The sequence below is a fragment of the Puntigrus tetrazona genome, chromosome 18, assembly GCF_018831695.1.
Source record: "Puntigrus tetrazona isolate hp1 chromosome 18, ASM1883169v1, whole genome shotgun sequence".
NCBI classification, from domain to species: Eukaryota; Metazoa; Chordata; class Actinopteri; order Cypriniformes; family Cyprinidae; genus Puntigrus; species Puntigrus tetrazona.
Window position 1 is genome coordinate 21,235,830 of NC_056716.1, and position 15,584 is coordinate 21,251,413.

Sequence of the window (15,584 nt, forward strand, 5' to 3'; positions counted from 1 at the left end):
AAACACTTGAGCGTGTTGTGCTTGACAGTGGAGGATGCGCAGTTAGATTTCTGTCCTTCAATGCTAATCCATTCTGTCTCCGACGTGATGTCAACGAGGTCTGTCGGGTGTCATTAAAATGCAAGTATTTAAGCCTGTGGTTCCCCTCGAATGGGCTGCAATTGGACGGAGCAAAAGCACATGCATGGTTGCGCTTGTGTGTGTGTGTGTGGCGCTCTGCATTGTCCACACTTTACCGCATGAGAAATACAAAATGTTCATTTGTGGAGGGAAAAATGTAATAATTGATCCGCTCTTAATTATTTATGGCTTTTTTTTTTTCAAGTCGGTGAAGTGTGGAGTGTAATTCGGAAATTTGAATGTTTGATTTCTGTATTGTAGGAAACCACGCACTGATTGTTTGTCAGTGAGTGTGTGTGTGTGTGTGTGTGTGTGTGTGATAAACTAGTTGGCATGCACGGTGTGGTGTTTAGCTAATGTTGTACAAGCACTGATGTGAAGCATTAATGCACAACGATCACACACAAACACACATTTACCTAGCTTCATCTGGACAATGACAAACTAAATAAATAAAAAAAGATAGTAGCGCATTCAATTAAACGTGCGTTGTTTTTCTTTTAACAGGACACCCATAATCATCATATCTACTTTTGAAGATTTTGTTGCCAACCTGTAGATAAGTATACACGTTGGCTTTATGGGGAAATTCCATAGATGTAATGGTTTTCATACTATACAAACTGCGTGTTCTATCCCCTTCCCTTCACATAAAACTTTCTGCTATTTTAGATTTTCTAAAAACTTCATTCTGTATGATTTATTAGCTTGATTCCTCATGTGGACCAAAATATGTCCCCACGAGGTCAAAATTGAATGGTATTACTACATTGCACACCCATTGCGTAGGTACTAGAAGGACACACACCACCTGTATTATTCTATCCACATGAGCTTAATATAAGCATATCTTTATGTTAAGGTGTTTTTTTTACATTGTCGACACGATTTATGTCTTTATATGCATTTATACATTATAATATTTTACATTAGAGTTAATATTATGCACTTTTACAATATATAAAAAAGGTAAGGAGGTAGAGTCCAATCTTGAAACAATGTTTATGCCATTTTAATGGTGACCTCAAATAGTGAGTAATGCATATCAAGGGGAAAGGAAATAGGCAGCATTTATTAATACCGCACCAGGTCTGCCTGCTAAACAAATGAGACTTGAGAGGAATTATTTGAGCAAGGACCCTGCGGGGTGTGCTGTTAGACCCCCTCCATTTCCCTCTCTCTCTCTCTCTCTCTCTCTCTCTATATATCCTTCTTTCTCACTTTCTCTCTCTCTCTCTCATTCTCTGGTTCTGTCCTCTAAAAGTGACAGATAATCTAGCGGGCCGTTTACAGCTACATATGAGACTTACAAATGTGCCAGTGTTATTGCATGGGGATGCATGTTGTTGGGAATGAATAGTGACTTCCAGATGGAAGACTTTTATGAGTCGCCTACCGATATGAATTATGTAACCTCTCTGTCATTGCTTAATATCTCTATTGAGGCATGTAATCGCCAATTTTGTAAGTCCTTGCTGGGTGTTCTGAGGTGGATTATGTTGTGTTTATACAAATGAATATGTGAATACAAGCATAATGATCTATAAATAGGTCTTCGGGCAAAGCATTACTAATAATACAGTGCGTATCACTGTGGCTAATGAGCATGTTTCATGTAAGACCCCATTATATCAAAACTGGAGTTTTGTATGTTTTTTGCTAATGTTTGTAATTTTATGTATTCTTTTTTTCCCCCCTCAAGTTACAAATGATCAATTTCCACTCACTGTATAGTAATGAATTGGATTAAAATGCATTTTATTTTAATTAATTTATTTATTTTACACAAATGATTGGAATCTGAAATTGTAAATGGTGTCTGAGGTAGCAGATCTCAACATCTGCACTATGCACAATAATCAGTGCCTAACCGGATTGCCCTTGACCTCTCTTCGATTCATCTGAAGAAGAGTGAGCGCTATGATCGGCCTGTCAATCAAAGCTGTTTCCCAGTGTAGTTTCTCAGAGTCCTGCTGCTGGTACCACAGCTTTGATGGATGCCTCTAAAGCAACAGTCTCCTCTCCACACTGGGCCTCTGAAGAATAGAGGCTTTGTACGTTTGCATGCATGTATGCTGGACAGAACTGCTTTGTTTGGTCAAACGCCTCTCTCTTTCTCTCTCTGTGTCTCACACACACACACACACATACACAAAAATGTACACACAAACACCCGTACACAGTAAAGCCAGATCTTTTGTGCCGGGTGCCTCTCCATATTGTCCAGCTGAGTTGTTGGTAAAAAGAGAGGAGGGGAGAGGAAGTAAAAAGTAATGTGTGGGATTGGAAACCGAGGGAGTAGTGAAATAGAGAAAAGGAGTTTAAAAAAAAAAGGAAGTTGCAAAGCAAAAGTGGAATTTTGGTAGGAAAAAGGACTCTAAAGGAATAAAAAAAAATCAAGAAAAAAAAGGTAAACTGAGGAAAGGCAGAAAAAAGGAAAGAACAAAATATCGAAAGAAGAAGCAAACAAGAGGATGATAAAACAAACGAAGGAATGAAAAAGGAAGATGATGGAAAGTTATGTAAAAAGTTACGTAAAAAGCAATATGGATGGAGCAAAAGAAAGGATGTAAGGAAAAAAAGCAATGAAGGCGAATGAAGGAAGAAAGAAACAAATGGAGCAAGGAATTGAAAATGGGAAAATGAAGGAGAGCAAAGTTACATAAAATGAACGTATGTAAAACAGAAAGATGGGAGGAGGAAAAAAGTAAGGACTCATAGAAATGGAAAGATAAGAAACAAAGGTAAAGGCAAAGTAAAATGGGGAAAGAATGAATTTAAGGAATCATTGAGAAGGAAGGGTAGAAGAAACAAATACGAAGAAAAAAGAAATGAGTAAGCTAAAGGAAAGGAAGTGGGAGGAAAAAGGAGAAGCCCACCCTCTCACACGTCCCCCCACAGACGTTTTCATGTGCAGAATTAGAGTCAATGTGAGAGAGTGAGAAATAGAGAGAGCAAGACAGTGAAAGAGAGAGTTTAACACTTCCCCCACATAGGGTGAGTCCATCTGTTCCCCCTCTGTAGACATCCATGGCCTTAATGTTCAGCGCGGTCCACGTATTAATACGATTATCAATGGCTCATTTATCAACTGCACAATGGCAGACATGCTCCACTGATTGATTTTTGTTCAGTGTGTGCACACGCATACTCAGTCACTGAGGCCTTCCTGTGCATTAGATCCACCATAACTAACCTATCAGTCCCATAAAAAACGAACTAAAAGCTTTTGAACGTGTTGATGAAAGACTAAGCAACATGATGCCACCACCGACTGAAGAGACAAGATCAAGAGTCACCTTGACTTGACAAGATCTGTGAAGTACTGTTTCTGGGAATTCAGTACAAATTGTGATGTGCCTATAAGGTTCACTCATCTAATGTGTCTTTATAGTCACAAAGGACCATCTTAACATTTTTAACTGAGTGTAGAAGATCACTATATACGCATTAAACATACACCTGTTGCGGGCTGTGTTTCACTGCCAGGGTGTGTGAGGGTGAGACGCTGTGTGTCTGTTAATTTGGGTACTTTTTATGGCAATGACTGCGGGGTTGGACGATAATTAGTTTTGGTAACGGATGCATGGAGACAAGATTGAGGCTGTAAAACTCACCAGCTCTCAAAGTATGTCAGTGATCTTAAAGAACACTGTAGAATTTAAGATTGTTTCCTGTGTTATTTTCACTTTTTTATGGATGGATAGATGATGGATGAACGGATAGATAGATTGATAGACAGATTGACAGATAGATAGATAAATAGATAGATGGATAGATAGATAGATGGGTAAATAGATGGATGATAGATAGATAAATAGATAGATAGATGGGTAAATGGATGGATGATAGATAGATAGATAAATAGATAGATAGACAGATAGATAGATAGATGGTAAATGGACGGATGAAAAATAGATATATAGATGGATAGATAGATGGATAGATGGGTAAATGATAGATAGAGAGATAGATAGATGGGTAAATAGATGGATGATAGATAGATAGATAGATAGATAGATAGATAGATAGATAGATAGATAGATAGATAGATAGATGGGAAATGGACGGATGAAAAATAGATATATAGATGGATAGATAGATGGATAGATGGGTAAATGATAGATAGATAGATAGATAGATAGATGGATAGATGGATGGGTAAATAGATGGATAGATAGATGGATAGATGGGTAAATGATAGATAGATAGATAGATAGATAGATAGATAGATAGATGGATAGATGGATGGATGGGTAAATAGATGGATGATAGATAGATAAATAGATAGATAGATAGATAGATAGATCCATCGATCCTTCTTTCTCAGACTCAGCGCTTCTGAGGGTTGCCAGATTGACAACACACAAATGCATTTGACAATGGAAGCCTTACACTGAAAATTGATGAGATGATTTTATCTGTGCTAAATATATTGGTCATATGTGGTCTTTTATGCTTTATTTCATTAAAAAAAAAAACAATAAAACTTGTTGCATTTTCAAGACGTTATTTCTTATAGCAAACAGAAGCATCCCTCTTGTGTGTCTCTGGCTGGCCGTACAGCTGCATTTTAAGAACAACCAAAACCAGGGTCCCAAAATCCTTCAAAGTTGGATTAGGATTATTTAAAGAATGTTGTTCCCTTTTTAATGAAGGTGATTCCAGTGTTTCTCAAAATGGGGAAGTGGAGTGTGAAGGGCCTCATTTAAACAGAACCACCAGACACGCTTCAATGAGTGTTAATATGGTCTTTCATGCCGCAGCATCTCTCTCGGTCTTTCTCTCTCTCCGTAGAAAGCTAAGAAGATGTCAGCTTAACTCTGCTGTCTGAAACTCTCAGACATACACTGGCAGAAATGCATAGAATGCTTTCATATAATGTTATTTAAAACAACATGCTAAAAGGTGAAGTGTGTAATTGCATTGATGTTGAAGTACTTTCTGCTCTCACAGGTTAATGTAAAGAGACACCTACTGTATATGAAAACCATTTGTAGCTTGACAGGGAGGTGGAACGATGGTAAACTTTATTTTTTATTTTGTATGGTGCTGCTATGTACTTTTGTAGAACATAAAAGAAGGAGTTCTGAAGAATGTTTATAGAGGTTTTCCTTGTATAATAAAGGTAGACTTTAGGCCATCAAGCAGCAAACATAAAAAGATAAAAGCATAAAGGGATCATAAAAGTGGTTTGCTTACTATATTCCAAGTCTTTTAAAGTCATTAAACAGCTTTGTCTTAGCAAAAGGCTGAAATATGAATAATTATTATTTATTATAAAAAAAAAAAAAAAAATATATATATATATATATATATATATATATATATATATATATATATATATATATATATATCAACAATGTTAAAACTACTGCCATATTTTAATTGATTACTATGTGAATGAAATTTGACTGTTGTGGGGAAGATTTTAATTGCATTGATTTTATTTTTATTTGATTAAAACATTTAGTTTGTTCCTCACGCAGATCATTAAACTGCTTCATTGTTTGCATTAGAAACAGAAAGTATAAAAGTTTTGACAGAATATAAATTTTTACTGTGCCTTTTTAACAAACAATGATGGAGTGATACACTTGATTAATAGCAAAGCGCTTGCTTTCAGTTGTTGCGTTCGCTACTAAAAAGTGAAGTAACTACTTTTAATTAACTAACCAACTGTAAAAAAAAAAAAAAGCATATACACTGTTCAGATAATTACTTACAATAGCCATAAGGCTGGTACAGTGTTGGAGAACATCCTTTTGAAATGCTGTAAACAAGAGAAATAAATGATATTTTACTGTAAAAAAAAATAGGCCGAAGGAAAGCGCTTTATTCTACTTTTCAATAGCCGCTAGCGTCTCGCTGGAGAAAAGATGTAAATGTGCTACAGCCGTTCTGTGCACTTTATCTTTGTCGCACAAAGCGGGTTAGAGTGCACGTTTCAGGAGCGTGTCAGTTTGTGTTTCAGTCCATGTGCAGACGGCCTCTTTATCCCGATCGAAACAGTCGTTCCCAGCTAACCATCACGGCCACCATTCGTTATCGCTTGACCACAGGAGCTCTGCTCATCAAACATTAACTCTCTATACTGAATTATTGATTAATCAGCGGCTCTGATACAGCAGCTGTGCATCGCTACAATGAGAAGCATCGGGAAGATGATACACACAAAAAAAAATTTGATTTGTCGCCACCGCTTGGCTGCGAGTGTGTGATTTCTGTGGGGATGTGAGCGCGCTTACCTGTCTGGGAGAAAGAGTTCGAGATTTGGCGATCGGTGTAACATGAGCTGAGGGATGGTGGCTGAATTGGGGAGATTTGTCTAGCTGTCCAAGTTGTCAATGTTCTTTGCTCACACAGATCTGATAAATTTGTCCTCATGCTGTGAGGAGTTTACAGGCCACTTCTTTCGTGCCGCAGGGTTAATGTGCCACCTGTGGTGGACCGGTTCAGACCCAGAGAGGGTCATTAACTTCTGGAGGTGACCCACAGTGTGGAGGCCTGGGCTGGATGCTCAAGCCTGGAGAGAGTGTGCTGTGCTGGGCTTGCTCGGCTGCCTTCGTTCCTTGGATGCCTATGGAGGAGACATCTGCCACTCCGGCTGTTTCCTCTTTCCTGCCTTTATTACTTTACCTGAATTGTATCTATGTGTGTGTTAACTTCAACTTCATCTAATCTCAAAAGCGACAATAAAATATCTAAAATTACACAAACATTTCCTATTTCAAATGCCGTTTTTGTGAACTTTCTATTTATCAAATAATTCTAAGTTTTTCATAAAAAATATACAGCTGTTTTCAACAATAATATTACAAAAAATTTTAAAATATTACACTGAAAACTGGATTATCTATCTATATTCTGTAACATGAAAAATAAGTAAATATAATTACAAAAACGTATCATGGAATCTAACTTTTATTTTTTTTAATTGTATAATGGCAGTGTTATTTATTTTTTACGTAGTACTAGTGCAAAAATAAAAAAGCCAGCATTTTTTACCCTTAAAAACTACTGGTACCATAGTTTAGTGATTGTGTCAAATACTATTAGTATGATGCCTATAAAACAGTTTTAAATCATAGTCTACTCCTTCGTACATTTGTTTTACATTGTATTACAGAAATACCATGTTTTTGCTCACGTCCCGTGCATGGTTTACTTTGAATGATCTCTGAGTACTGTGTAAATGGCTAACTATATGAATATGGTAATCATTTAGTATTATGGTGCTATATATCATTTAATACCATCACTGTACAACGACACGCTACTTTTCTGTAAAGAATATATGAGCAGAAACATAAAGCTGTAGGGGTGCATTTACCTCAGTGTTATGAAACAGTGTTTGAGTGTGTGTGTGTGTGTGTTTGAGTGGGTGTAGTATGTGTCTGAGTTCTCCTGTAGGTCAGAAAGAGGAAGTTAATTCCCCAGGTTGGGCTCCTGACTGCCTCGTCTCTTTGATAGTGTCACTCTTTTCTCTTTCTGTGAGCGCTGCCTAAGATCTGTGCCACAGATACATCCTCAATAGAGCGCCACAGTCGCAGCTGTAATGGGGAAAATGTCACACAGGAGAAGAAGCTTCCAGACTCCTTTCAGCTCCTCTACCGAGCCTTTGTTAGCAACAAAAAGAGCTACTGACATATTTTATAATATAAGCTTAAAGCTCTGCCTGAAATAACTGAAACTTCTCATTCAACTTCGCAAACATGAAGATTTGTTGGAGTTTACTATTGGCGGTCCTCACAAGCGAAAAACATGAAGTAAGATAATGAAGGCTGACATAGTTAGGGAGATTTAGCAAATGGTTTGAAGCCAGGATTATTGCGGGCCGCTCTATTGTGTCACGGTGACTCGCTATCTGTCAGAAGTGTGGAAAAGTGTTCTGGACTGAGAACAGGGGATAGCGCAGTTCATTATCCATCTTTTTAATATTTAATTCTGCGATTTGATAAAAAATGATCTAACATTTATGATGCAATCTATCTCATTGTAACATAGACACATTCATTTCATCTGTGGTGGCTTCCCTGGGGTCAGAGAATTTTCCCTCATCCTCCATCCAATATATATATATATATATATATATATATATATATATATATATATATATATATATATATATATATATGCACAAACACGCATTTATAATGAAACAAAATATTCATTCTTTTACATTTTTGAAACATATAGAAAACGCTCATGTTAAATTGCAGCAATAATAATTGTAATAATATCTTGCAGTTTTTCCTGTACTTAGAATCAGATAGATTGAGCCTTGGTTGAAAAAAAAGAGAAATTAATATTTACAGATCCTTCATTAGTATAAATGCACCACATATAAAAACTAAATACCTTGCTTTGTTTTATAGTTTACTGTACGTATTATTTATGCTGTATAAAACTGAGCTATTTTATATGATTAAAAGGCATTGTACAGAGCATATTCTTAAAATGGAATAGCAATATAGTTTAAAATGTAATATTTAGTATTTAAAATAAAGGTTCACGTTATTTTAAGGGTCAGTTCAGACTTTTGCTTCAAAAAAATTTGCTGCTTATTAATAGTTAGTAGGTCAGAATATGTGGTTTTTAATTTTAAACAGCCAATATGGTAATAACTGGCATGCTAATGAGCAACTAGTTAATAAAGAGAACTAGCCCCCATACAAAAGTGTTATCTCAAATAAATAATTTCAATGACACACGCATTTGTAAATATCTGTTAATGTGTTTTGTGTGTGTGTGTGTGTGTGTGTGTGCTACAAATTGGAGTCATGACCAAAGAAGTGCTAAAGTGTGTGTGCTAAAGCATATGGCTACTCTGATGAGCTCTTTTTGGATGGCTCATTCTCAGCAAGCGTGTGTGTGTCCTTGTATGTGCGAGTCAGAAAGCGTGCTGTGCCGTTGTCAGGGTCTCAGATGTCCACTCTGCGGTCGTTTTGAACGTCAGTGCCGCTTACTGTCATTTGGGACAGTTGCACACAGTCCGACACAGACGGCTAATTAAACGGGCTAATTATTATACACCTCACCCTCCGATATTTATATGCCAGCCAGCATTTCATATCCTCTCCTTCCTATTCTTTATCTCCCCTTCAAGGGAAAAGGGGTCAGTCGATTCAGTCTTTAGCTAAAAGTTTCGACTTGTTCCCCTTTGAAAGCGCTCTCCACTGATCTGGGGCTGGCGATGAGAACGGAGTCCTTTTAGTATTCCTTATCTCTCTCCAACTTGGCTTGTTCTCTACTCTTTATGTCATTACGAGCCCTGCTGTTACGGATTCAGGTATTAGGAAATCTTCGGGCGTCTTTATCAGTCGGATGGCGTCCAAATTGAGACTTGCCAAGTTTTTCTGTAGTGTAAACATAATTTTGGCATTGTTCTCTCCAAAAGTTAGCAACGTACAGTTCAAGAGTGCAGCAGTTATGAAGTTAAACTTTCACATGAGATGTAACGTCATTATTTTGGTTGTCTGTGTTCTGATGTGGAGGTTTGTGTTTGGAAAAGGATTGTCTGTAAATAGCTCACTGTTCGCTCCATTGAGCCTTTCAGCATCTGTTTGTTGGTATGTGGTTATGAGGATGTTTGTGTGCCTTTTTATTTACTGAAACTGTGCAAATAACTCCACAGTCCTGCTGTGATCCAAAGAATAATTAAAAGAAATAGTTCATCCCTGAATAAAAAGTTGGTCATTATTTACTCAATCTTATGACGTTCAAAATGCTGCCATGTAGGAACCGATGACATTGGATGATTTTAATAATGCTGGACTTGCATATTATGTTGTAATATGCACAAATGCAATTTTGAAAGCTTAAATTTTAAGCATATATCTCACAAATGAGTTATCATTATTTTGTTTTGCAAAACTTAGCATCCTGGACTTGTCCTAAATATTTTTGAAGAATATATTTAGAAGAAAAATAAATGTCGTGAGGGGCTTTCAAACATTATGTTATATTTTTTTGCTATGTCACACCACAGGATACAGTACAGTACAGTACAGTATATATATATATATATATATATATATATATATATATATATATATATATAAATGCTTTTCCTTAGAACCTTCTATTCATCAGAGAAATAAAAAAAAAAAAATAAAAATAAAAAAAAAAAAAAACTTTTCAGTCAAATAAATTCAGCCTTGGACTTATTTCATAAAGAGACTTCTTACCAGAAAAATCTGACCAGCCCAGTAGTGTATCTTATCTTTTCCCTATCGTTTTTATGCATCTTCAGTTCTTCAAAACATTATGTTAAAATCTTTTGTGTTTTATAGAACAAAAACACTCTTATGCGTTTCAAACAGCCTGAGAGTGAGTAAATGTGAATTTTATTCTGAGGTGAACCATTGGTTCTAAAAGCAGAGACAGTGAACAAAAACATCTAGACATTTCTCACATTGTTAGTTGGCACTATTTTTCCCAACAAAGAAAGTTTTGCCCAAAGCCATGGCAGCCCTAACTTTTCTGTTTTCAGTAGAACACACACACACACACACACACACACACACTCAGACATCTATACACATATGCGCAGGCAGATTTCTCCTGGCTGAGCCGCTCTGGATGGACACACTGGCCTCTCATGTCTTTGTGAGGACTCAAGCTGCTCTCCATGAAAAGAGACTCTCCACGGCGGAAGAGAGGTGAAGAAAAAAGCTGATTCCCTCTTTCTCTCTCTGCCTCCCAAATTCAGAGTGCTGGACTCTTGCAGTGCCCTGCGGAGGTTCACAGAAGAGAAAGCAGTATTGTTTCTCGAGAGATGTCTCCTCTATGTTCCACTTACACTCTGCATGGTTGCGTTAAATTCACACAAATGCACACTCTGAGCCGTAATGGGTTTATAATGGTAAACGGACCCTCAAAAGTGGATAAAATCCTAAATGGATGATGGATTACAGCTAGTTCGCGTATTTGTTGACTTATTTATAATAATATGTGGTCCCACTCAAAAGCACAAGAGTTTAAAGCTGTGCACAGGCGTATGGTCAGAATTCCTTGGCACACAAACACACACACACACACACACACACACTGAGATCTTTCTGCTTATGTAAAGGATTCATTTCCAATTTGACAGTGATTGATTTCTAATAAAACTTAGCCAAGTCTCATTATCGGTTTAGCATGTGATATGAAAGCTTTCATTTCCTGTGAAGAGGGGAAGTTGATGCCAGCTCTGCTGCTGTTTTATGAATTCATATGAGGAGAAAAATCTGTGTTTAGAAAGTTTGTTTTAAGACTGGTTTTTAATTTGATGTTTAGGCCAAATATGGAAAAGAAGACTGACAGGGAATATAATATAGAATAAGAAAAAGTGTTATATGATTCTTAAGTGTTTGGGGTTCCTGTGATGTTGCTAGGTGATTGCTACTTTTGAAAATATACACTTTCTTCTTTTATTATTTTTTAGATAATTTACTTAATATATTTTGTGCCATTGCTGTTTGGTTGCTTCTTAGTTAAAATTTTATATATTCTATATATTCATATATTTTATTAGCTCTTAGCAGTTTTTACTTTATGAAATATATGTAATATTTTTTTCTTATGAATGTTTTTTTCATATAATTCAGTGACTTCAGTAGACATAGTTGGGTGGTTGCAACATTTGTAAAATTGTATATTATTTGTTGTATTACCAATATATCAAGGAACCCATAATAAAAAAAAAAAAAAAAAAATATATATATATATATATATATATATATATATATATATATATATATATATATATATATATATATATATATTTTTTTTTTTTTATTATTATGGGTTCCTTGATATATTCTGTGTCATTGCTTTTATGTTGTTGTATTGTTGTAATCTATATTTATTACATAATCTGTTTAATAATCTTTATACATTTCATTACATTTTTCTCCTTGTTTTTTTTCCAGTTATGTCTTTGATGTCTTCAGTTCTTCCATTGTTCACATGTTGCTAAGGTATTTTTTAATTCATAATTCATTGCTATATTTTTGCTGTTGTGTTCTGATTTAGTGCTTACTGGCCCAAGTGTCTGATATTCTGATCTCATATGGTTCAGGTTGATTCTCCAGTTTGAGTCTATTGGGTTTGTTTTGCCTTTATTGTCTGCCAGACAAAAACCATTTTAACAAGCGCTTAAAAAGTAATGATGTACCTCTTCTCAACAAGCTACATGATTCGGGCGATCATTCACTTAGTTTGCAATATTAAAAATACAGCGTACCTTATTAAAAACAGTATACTGACAACAACGTCTATAGATCAGTATTAAAACAGTTATGCAAAGTCTTTCAAGACTAAGAAAGGTGTAGGAAACGTTACTCTAAGAATAATTATTGTTTACCGCATTAAAACTTCCTGAAATCATAAGAAACAGAGACACAGATCACGATGCCGCTTCTGTTTTCCAAGTGCTCCGTGCTCATTTGAAACCGTGGGCTGTGTGTTCTGTGCTGGCAGATTGAGACGCCAAAGGCACACACTGTCTCCTTTGGCAGTCAGTTCAATAGCACTGACATAAAAGCATTTAATAACATTCTAATCACACGCTCTCGGCCTTGCCAGAAAAAACATTTCACAGCTGAAATTAGCGCAAAATAACAAGAGAGTCCTCAAGAATCTGTTTAGCAAATCTGTTGTGATGCGGTAGAAATCTTCATTAGCGCTATCTCATCTGAAGATATCCGAAAAATCATAAATAGGTCAGGTATTAAATGCGAGCGCTAGGGCAGATAAGCTTGATACGTGGGGCAAAAAAAACAGGTGAAACGTATCAAACGGAAGCTAAAAAGGCAGTGTAAGGTCAAAGTTATTACCCCAACCGAAAGCCGAAGCGTCTTAATTGTCGCAACAGCATTGTTTTAATCAGCCGGATTAGAGTGGCAATGCTGTTTCAGGCATGTATTGATCTACAGACGTAAGATAAGTAAACCGTACACTGGATTAGATGCACTGGACTGCGCATAAACATTCAGACGAGGCAGGAAAATCTCCGATAAAATGGGAGCGTTTGTTCTGTAATGACTTCAATTGTGATACGACCATACGCCAAGGGCAAAACAACAATTCATGTGCCTGTGTGAACAGAATGCGGTGCTCTTGAGTGCCTTTAAACGGCCTTCCTCTGGCTTATCGTCTTAGCAGTCTATCTAGTCGCTCTCTGAAATGGTTTCACCTTTAGGTTGTGTGGCGCACTACATGTATCGCATCTATCAAGCTGCATTTGTTCCTTTGTTTATCATGGTTTTGTCCTGGCTTAAAGTTGAATATGTTTGTGAATTAGACTATCAAAGCTTGCTGTCGTGTCCAATCAGCCCTGTGTTTCCCTGTCATCCTGGTTCATGTTTAATTCCTTTTCCGCTGCTGGCTATGCGAGGCACGCGGCGGGCCATAAGTCTCTCCGTGATGTTATCTGGGACGTCATACATTAATCATCTCAGCATTCAGCTGTGGAACGGCACATTTCCCTCATGAGCTGATCATTTACATAAATAAATGGAATGCACGGCCAATCAGATCAAAACTCAATGTCCCATTAATAAAGCCGGTTAATGTGATCATCGGGAGTGTTTATGACGGCTGTGCTTGGCCTGTGTTTTGGAGTTTATTGCAAATGCTTTCCTGATTAATGCGATAGCTTTAGATTTATGAGCATTTCACGCCATCGTTGTTTGGTAATCTTGGCTTGATGTGCAGCCCGTTCTCTAAAAACTTTAAGTCCATTTGCTCATCAGTTGTGTAAGTGGCATTCGTTTATGAATATACCCCTTGAAAAGATGAAGTGGGCGACTGAAAGCTGTTGTGAGTTGTGCGTTTTTAAGGATGTGTTCTTGGATCAGTTCCTGGTGATTCATTAGATGGATGGAAATAGATAGATAGATAGATAGATAGATAGATATTACTTATAAAGCACATATTCTGCAAGACCATATTCTACATCCCATTCGGACCCAATACCGAACTTAACAACTACCTCACTAACTATTAATAATCAGAAAATGTTTATTAAAGCAAAAGTTGCAGGTAGTTCTTTTTTAGTTAATTTAAATAGTTTATTTTATTTAATTCTTCTCTAAATATATTTATATGTACCAAAAATATACTTTTTTAATATTTTATCTTTGCAATGAGGTTCCCTAAAACTTTTTTTTTTAATACAAAGTTTTGCCATGAAATTCGAGATGTCTGCAGTTCTAACTCAATCTGACATATAATGACATCATTATTTACATTATTTACGAAGCTGATTGGCTTCTTTTCACATCGGCATCCAATGAGCTTGCTGCTCAACATTCAGATACTTGGCTAGTCTCGCTGTTTCAGCTGTAGAACTTCAGAAACCCTCCACCTTCCCCAGTTTCACCTGTCTGGATCTGCTATGGCCTAATGTCTTGTGTGTTATATATAGGGGTCATTTTATATATTTTTCCTACATACTCACAGCAGGGTGTATATTGCAGTAGCAGCGTAGTAGCAAATCTATTCCACCAAGACCAAATACATTAACATTATCATGTATAATATCTGTCACAACAAAACAATTTTTATCTTGCCTAATGTATGGTGCACTTCCTATGAGAGAATTCTCAACATCGTTATGGCTCTATTTTTTCCCACACTTTTCAGGCTCAGTTTAAAATATTTTTCTCTAATAATCGTTCATGCAGGTAGCCCCGATCTTAAACCTAATCCTGAAATCTGATCTGAACCAGGACCAGTAAGGATGCTGATCCAGGAACATGGTCCAGCTTCTCAAAACCTCTTTCACCACATGGTTGCGATTTTCTGTTTTGTTCCTGAATGAGTCAAATTCAGTGCAGCATCCAAGTTTTCGACAGTCACCCTGTGAAAAGACTTGACTCACGGTAGATGTGCGCTCCCTGATTCACAAGTCATTTCGACTTGAAATGAGTTGGAGTCTGAAAATACTGTTCTGCGCGGCCTTGAGTGAAATCAGTCATGCGTTTACACAAATAAAAAGGAGAATATGGGATAGAGGGAGGTGTGTGCATGCGTGTGTGTGTGTGTGGGTGTGTAACTAATCAATACACCGTGGGGGCTATTGCCAGGCTCGAGTGCATAAAACAACAAATCTCTTCATGGCCCTACACACTTCTAAGTCTCTATCTATTCATGTGCCCATGGAGGGTGCCTTGAAGCTTACTGAGACTCTGATAAGCAGACATGTGTGTGTTTGTGTAATCGCCCACAGGAGAGCCGGTCTAACAGCTCTTAAAGTCCGCAGTGGGCGGGAGTGAATAGTATGAAAATAAAGCATGAATGTGAACACTGACTCGCTGCATGTCACTTTCATGCACACCGTCACCTTTTAGAGTCAGCTCTCTGTCTCTTATCTTACTGTAAGCTGCTTTCTAGCCTCTTAATGCTATCGAGTACAGTGCATATCTTACTTTCATCCTCTCTCTCTCTCTCTCTCTCTCTCTCGATCGATTCAT